Source organism: Bubalus bubalis, chromosome 8 (assembly GCF_019923935.1).
Source record: "Bubalus bubalis isolate 160015118507 breed Murrah chromosome 8, NDDB_SH_1, whole genome shotgun sequence".
Lineage (NCBI taxonomy): Eukaryota > Metazoa > Chordata > Mammalia > Artiodactyla > Bovidae > Bubalus > Bubalus bubalis.
The window spans coordinates 55,275,292-55,283,646 of NC_059164.1; the positions used below are offsets into that span (position 1 = coordinate 55,275,292).

Here is an 8,355-nt window from a genome sequence, read left to right on the forward strand (position 1 = left end):
CCTGAAATCAGAAGGCATCCCTTTAGGTTGGTGGCCCTCAGGTGAATGAGAAATGCATTTGAGATTGAAGAAATGATGAATCTGCTCAAACTATCTCCTCTTCCTTCCATCATGTCCGGCTGTCTAGCTTGAAATATTCACTGTTAAAACCGCACAGCCCCATACCCAGGTCAGACAATTTGGAATTGTTGAGAATCTCTTTCATTAGTTGGCACTACTGATTTTATGAAATAAATTTAATAAATTTTACTTATTTACAATTTATACTCCACATATCTTTGACATATTTGAGATGATCAACAGTAAAACTATATCCATTATGGGAATAAAAAGTAATTCTTCCCCTCTTTCCTACTTATCCTTCCCCAAAATAAAAAAGTGAAAGTCAACTTTGAATTCAACATTTGTTAAAATTATAGGAAAAACAATAAGCCAAAATAATATTTGATTATTTCCTATCAGAATATTCCGGTAACCTTAGGCAAAGGGGAAACTGGATAGGTAGGGAAAAGGTTTTGTTTAGGATTAAGAAAATGTGCCAGTTAGTAGGTTTTTGTCTCCCCTTCTAACTGTGTTATGTGATGCTGGAGTGGGGACTTTGCAAACCACTTTGCCTACTGGCTCCCTATTAAGCTCTGCCAATTATGGGTGTGTATATGTGTGTGTGAGAGAGAGGTTTTTAGTGTGTGTGTGTGTGAGAGAGAGAGGTTTTAAGTACATCTAACATCTTTTCCTTGTTTTTTCAGTTCTAAGGGAGGCAGCTGCTACCTCATTTTCTCTTTTTTTGCCTTTTCAGTCACCAAATTAACTTTACACCTAATTGATAATTACTTACGCTCTATTTTCTGTTAAATAAATAGTCTGACTTAGTCTCATGACTAGATCTTAATGGATACAATGATAGACACCAGGTCATGTCTCATGTCTCCTAATATGTTTACTTACATGGAGCAGCATGCATCCTAAGATTGTCACACATTCCTCCTGAGCTCTTAATTCAAAAGTCTTCCCATGAGATCAAGCTTTGTTAAGTATAATGTTTCTTTTAACAAACAAGTATGTAAAGCATTGTTTTATTCCATTTTTAATTTTTGGTAAAATTCGTATCATTAAGATTGTCATTTGCTTCCTTTGGATGTGTAAATGGACTATGTTAGTCAGACCCATGACTGCATGAATTACACATGAATAGAAAAGCTCCATTAGCTCCTCCCAAGGGCTAATTTTTCTATTTGAAAATGGTAAATAAAGTGAGGATGGTGGTCCTAGAAGGTTAAAAACTAAACCCAGTTAGAAGTCTGGTTTATTTAATGCTATCGGAATATTAAAAAAAAAATTAAAGTTGATAGAAAGACTGCTAGTTCTATACAGAAAGATATTACATTAAGAGTCAGCAATTATTTTCTGCACAAAGTTTAATTTTCAACTTTCTGACAAGCCACCATTGCCTTCTCATCATCACTGTTATCATGGAAAAGTAAAGTTCACTTTTTCTTCCACAGATTAGTCCATTCATAATGCACAATAACCAAGGCTCAGGTGTTTTCAGGACTATAAGGAAATATATGGCCAAGACAGTAAAAAAAAACAGACAACATAAAAACCAAGATCATGAAGCAGGAAGGACCTGAATTTTGAGTTTAAAAAGAAGGTAGGAGCCAAATTTACTTTGGATTACCTTAACAGTGGAGCACAGAAGACAGAGGAATAGCATATTTAAAGTACAGGAAGAAATAACTATCAACCAAGAAATCTAAATGCAGCAAACTTTGAGAGAACTTAGATCCGCCTAAGAAGAAATACTAAATAAAGTCCTTCAGACTAATAAGAAATGACTCAGGATGGTAACTTGAATCCACAGGAAGAAACAAAGAGCACCAGAAATGTTAAATATGTGAATAACTATAAACATGTATAAAAATTCTTATTTTTCTTATAACTACTCTAAGAGATAAAAGATTGTATGAAACAATAATTATATTGTTGGGTTTAGAATATAAATTGATATTATATACCACAAAAAAGAGGGAGGCTACCTGAGAGTAAAGCTGCTATTTTACCAGAATTAGGTCTGTTTTAATCTGATGTACATAGTGATAAATTTTGATGTAAAAATAATACCTAGCATAATCACTAAAAAAATAACTAAAAAAAATGTACTTAAAAATTTGGCAGAGGAATTAAAATAATACAGTTTGACACAAAAGAAGGCTGTAGAGAAGGAACAGATAAACACAAAATGTGACTCATACAACTTAATAGAAAGAAAATTAAACCATCTGATTTAAAAATGGGCAGAGAATCTGAATTTAAATTTTTCCAAAGAAGACATACCAGCATGTACATGAAAAGATGCTCAACCATCACTAATCAGGGAAATTCAAATTGAAACCCACAATGAGATAGCACCTCATACCTGTTAGAATGGCTATCATCAAAATGACAAGAAACAACAAGTGTTGGTGAAAAAAAGGGAACACTCGTGCCCTGTTGGTGTGACATATATTGGTGCAGCCTTACGGAAAACAGTCAGGAAGATTCTCAAAAAGTTAAAAATAGAACTCCCATATACAATCCAGCAACTTCACTTCTGGATATTTATCTAACAAAAACACTAACTTGAAAAGACACACGCACCACTATGTTCACTGCAGTATTACTTACAACAGCCAAGATCCGGAAGCAACCTACGTATCCATCATAGATGAATGAACACAGGCGATGTGCTACACACACATGGAATATTATTTGACCATAAAAAGAAGGAAATCTTGCCATTCATAACAACTGGGATGAACCCTAAGAGCCTTATACTAAGTGCAGTAGGTCAAAGACTACTATATGGTTTTACTTACATGTGGGACATTAGAAACAAAACCAAACACCAAGCTCATAGCTAGAGAGAATAGGTTGATGTTGCCAGAGGTGGGATTAGAGGTAGACGAAATAGGCGAAGGGGGGTCAAAAGATAAAAACTTCCAGTTATAAAACAAATAAGTCATGCTGATGTAGTGTACAACAAGGTGACTAGAGTTAATAATACTCTATTGCATATCTGAAAGTTGCTAAGAGAGTAGATCTTTAAATTTCTCATTACACATACACAAAAAAATTTGTAACAATGGTGACAAATGTTAACTATTAACTTACTGTGATCATTTTGCAATATAATTATCAAATCATTGCACTGTACACCTGAAATTAATAAAGTGTTAAGTCAACTACATCTCAACTTTCTAACAATATAAGACATCTAGAAGATAATAGCAAAATGCAGACATTTTCAATGAAATCAATACTTGCATTAATGTGACTACACTCTAATTGAAAGGCGGATATGGTCAGACTGGATTAAAAAAGCAATTATCCAATTATATGCTGTCTATGGAGACACAGTACAGAGTCCAAGGCACAACTGGTCAAAAATAAAAGGACATTAATATACTTGGAGTGGCTACATTAAGATTAATGGACTTTAAGTCAAGAAATATTACTAAAGACAGAGGGACATTTCATAATGATGAATCAACATATCATGAAAATAAATCAGTTTTAGTCTACACTTACCAAACAAAGGATAGACAATTAAATAACTATAATTAGAGATTTTAATACCCCACTTACAATACTGGATAGAACAACCAGACATAAAAGTCAAAACGGACATAGATAAATTAAACACAATTCATTTAATCTACTGTGTAGATTGTGGTAAGTTAAGATGCATATAGCCACCCACATTCTATCCAACGGAGAATATATTGGGTTAGCCAAAAAGTTCATTTGAGTTTCTCCATACAACAAACCCTCACAAAATTCAAAAAACCATATAGCTAATATAATTCTTTCTGGTGAAAACGAATGCTTTCTCCCTGATTGGGGAAGTTAAGGATATCTATACTCTCATTACTTCTACTTCAATGTTGTACTGGTGGTTTAGCCAACTTAATAATAAGAGAAATCAAGGTAATGTAGATTAGAAAGAAAGATATAAAACTTTATTATTTGCACATGGCATGATGTTAGGTGCAGAAAACCCTATAGAATCAAAAAAAGTACTTAAACTAAAAAATCATTTTAGCAAGTTTTCAGGATATAAAATACACAAAATTACATTATATATCTATGAAAACAATGAACAATCTGAAAACAAAATTAACAATTTCATTCACAATAGCTTCAAAAAGAATAAAATAGTTATGAACAAACAGCGGAAGAGACATACACTTTATCTCACGAACTTTGCTGAAAGTAAAGACCTAACTGAAAGAAGAGATATAACACATTCGTGGATTGGAAGACTCAATATTGTTAGGATGGCAATTCTCCCCAAATTGATCTATAGAAGCAAGGTCAGCCTTATCAAAAACTCAGCAAGTTTTTTGGTAGATATGGGTGAGTCAATACTGAACTTTATATGGAAAAACGAAGAACCCAGAACAGTCAAAAAATTTGAAGAACAAAAGTTAGAGACCTTGCATTTTTTTTTTCAAAACTCCCAACTAAAGCTATAATCAAGACATTGGAGTGTTGGCTTAAGAATAGACATATAGATAAATGTAACAGGAGAGTCTAGAAATAAACCTTTATACTTATGGTCTATCAGTTTTCAACAAAGTGCCAAGCAATTAAATAGGAAAAAGAAAGTCTTTTCAGAAAATGGTACTAAAATAACTGAATATCCATATGAAAATAAAAACCTCAGATCTTCACATTATAACATTCAGAAAAATAAACTCAAAATGGATCACAGATCTAGATATATGAGCTAAAAATATAAAACTTCTAGAAAAAACAGGAGAAAATCTTCGTGATACTGGGTTAGATTTCTTAGGAACCCTTTTTGTTCCAAAATCATGATCAATAAAATAGAAAATTAATAAATTGGAAAGACCTCATAAAACTAAAAACTTTTGCTCTTCAAAAAGCACCATTAATAAAAAGTCACAAACTAGTAGAATACATTTGCAAGTTATATGCCTGATATCCAGAATAGATTAAAAAAAAAAAAAACCACTTAAAACTCCATCATAAGAATTCAAGTAACCCAATTTAAAAATGAGCAACAGATTTGACAAGAATTTCACTAGGAAAAATATATGAATGGCTAATAAGCCCATGAAAGGGTGCTCAATATCATTAATCATTAGTAGTGTAAGTTGTTCAGTCATGTCCAACTCTTTGTGACCCCACGGACAGTAGCCCGCCAGTCTCCTCTGTCCATGGGATTTTCCAGGCAAGAATACTGGAGTGGATTGCCATTCCCTTCTCCAGAGGATCTTCTTGACCCAGGGATCGAACCCTGGTCTCCTGCATTGCAGGAGAACTCTTTACCATTTGAGCTACAGGGAAGACCTCATTAATTATTAGAGAAATGCAAATTAAAATCATAGCGAGATACCATTCCAAACTCATCAGAGTGCTGTAATGTAAAAGACTGTCAATATGAAGTGTTAGCAAGTATGAGAAGAATCTGGAACCCTCATACACTGCTGGTAGGAATGTAAAATGGTAAACATTTTGGCAGTCACCTCAGAAGTTAAATATTAGCTTACTATGATTATAGTTAACTTACAACTCTCTGGGGCTTTCCTGGTGGCTCAGTCAGTAAAGAATCTACCTGCAATGCAGGAAACTTGGGTTTAATCCCTGGATCAGGAAGATCCCCTGGAGAAGGGAATGGCGACCCACTCCAATATTTTTGCCTGCAAAATCCCATGGACAGAGGAGGTGGGCAGGCTACAGTCCATGAGGTTGCAAGAGTTGGACACAATTTAGTGACTAATCCACCACCACCACAACTATCTAGCAATTTCACACTTTGACAACTACCCAAGAAAATGAAAACATATGTCCATATAAAGACTTGTACATGAATATTCACAGCAGCATTAGTCATCATAGCCAAGGACTGGAAATAATCCAAATGTCCACTGGCAAGTGGAGGGATAAACAAAGACACAGAATATTTTCAACATGACAAGGATTCCTAGGTTGCCCTTCTTTAATCACACTCAATTCTCTTCCTCACTGTACCTCCCACTCTTCTCCCTGTCCTGCCCATGATCCCTGACAACTACTAAGTTCTCCTCAATTTGTATAATTCTGTCATTTCAAGAATGTTATATAATGAAATCATACAGATGGTAGCTAACCTTTTTGGATTGACTCTTTTCACTCATCACAATACCCTGGAGATTCATTCCAATTGTTGCATGTATCAATAATCCATTTCTTTCTTATTACTGAGTAGTATTCAAGGATATGAATTCCAGTTTCTTTAGTCATTCACCCATTGAGGAAAGTTTGATCTGTTTTTAGTTGTTGGCTATTTCAAATAAAGCTGTCATAGACATTCATTTACATGTTTTTACTTGAGGACAAGTTTTTATTTTTTCTGGGATAAACACTCAAGAGTATAACAGCTGGGTGTTATAGCAGTTGCATGTTTAGTTTAAGAAACTGCCAAACTGTTTTCCAGAGTATCTGGGAACTATCTTTTTAAAAGTTCTAGGCTGAGAACAAGAGCAGATCAAACCTACTGAATGGGTTTGGCGAGGCCAGGCTATGGAGAAGATAAATGAGCTAAAGCCAAAGGTGATGAGGCCCTGAGTGCTGGCAACAAGGATGATGCACCACAGTGCTGCCCTCAAACAGTGAGTTAGGTCCCCAGACGTGTGCTCTCCAGCAGTTGCTCCGTGTCCTTCACCAAGAAAGGTGATCATCAGAAGGCTACAAGGATGGTGACAAAACTGTTGACTTAAAACCTGACTGGGGCAAGGGCTCTATTCCCCAAAAGCCGTAGCTCTTGAGTTTTAAACTCATTCAAAAATCACCACTCAAACCTATGACAAGAGTTTAAACATGAAGCAAGTAATCCTCAATCCTCAGCTCAAAGATGGTTTACAGAATATGGAGCCCTGGTCAGCAGAGAGGAAATTCAAGAATCCTTTCATCATGTCTGATCTATACCAGAAGTTGGATAGTGATTCCGGGACAAGGACACTGCTCATGGATCCTACCTACCAGGAACTGATAGGGCAACACACAACAGGCCGTCTGACCCGGGCTAAAACTGCAAGATCCGTAGGTCATGACTACCCTCAGTGTCTCCTCCAAGGTGATCTGGGCAGTATGGATGAGGAGAAAGAAGCTGAGACATCTCCACCACCACTGTCTTCTCCCAAAAAGGAGACCAAGCCAAAGCCAATGGAAGAAAATCTTCCAGAGAATAAGAAGCAGGCACTGGAGGAAAAAGAGTTGGGGAAGGATGCCTGTAAGAGAAAGAAAAAAAAAACAACAAAACTTTGACTCAGCCTTAAATAGTACGACAGAACCAACACCAAGACCCCACCAACATGACTCACATGACCAATCAAGGAGCCAGGTACTTCACAAAGGATGACCAGAGTGAAAGTCAGGAGATTTGTGAGAAGGCCTTTGAAGAGCAGCTAAACAAGTGAGAAGAGTATCAGCAACAGATCGCCAAACCTTACACTCATATTGGAAGGGCCTACTCCATGGAAGGAAAGTATGCCGTCCATTTCTACAAGTCTCTGGCCGAGCACCAAACCCTGGACTGCATAAACCCAGAACAAAGGTAATGAATATATGCAGAAAGGGGACTATCCCCAGGCCAGAAACCATCAAATGGGAATCTGAGAGACACCAAATTGTACAGCAAGTGAGCTGCCTGCTCCATCGAACTCCTGGAGTTTCAGCTGCACACAAGGACTGTGAGAAATATATCCAGTTAGAACTGACTCTCACCAAGGGTTATCCATGGAAAGCAGCTTCCCTAAAAATCAACAAAGGACTATACAAAAGCCATGGATGTCCACTATAAGGCACTAGACCTGGACTCCAACTGTAAGCAGGTAGCTGACAGTCACCATGGCTACACGGTGTTACAGAACCACCAACACAACAGCCTTGAAGATGTGAAGAGATAGGCCATGGCCAAGGTGCAATAGATGAGTGACCTGGCCACGTGGCTTATCTTGGAACAGATGCTGAAGAACCCTGGCACTCAGCAGACACTTAAAGAATCCTGCAATAATGTGGAAGCTCCAGAAGCTTATGGAGGTGGGTCTGATTGCAATCGGGTGATGACTCACTCATCATCTCCTTCCCTTCACCCTCACATAGAAAAAGGAGCCAGAACTGTGGCAAGCAGCATGGAGCAGAAGGGACAGACAGGGAAAGGAGAAAAACTTATCTCTATGTTTATGGAGACCAATGTGGAAGACAGAGATTTGTACTCCAGTTATTCGTGTAGCCTCTCGGCCCTTCTTGCACTAACACTGTCTCTCTTGCTGCCCCCAGATTTCATGTCTCCCACCCCTGCTCCTCAGT

At 36.9% G+C, this 8,355-nt stretch overlaps 1 pseudogene; it reads left to right on the plus strand.

The window, feature by feature from the left end:
- Positions 1 to 6,567: 6,567 nt before the first annotated feature.
- On the plus strand, positions 6,568 to 8,109 carry LOC102414083 (annotated as a pseudogene).
- Positions 8,110 to 8,355: the final 246 nt, after the last annotated feature.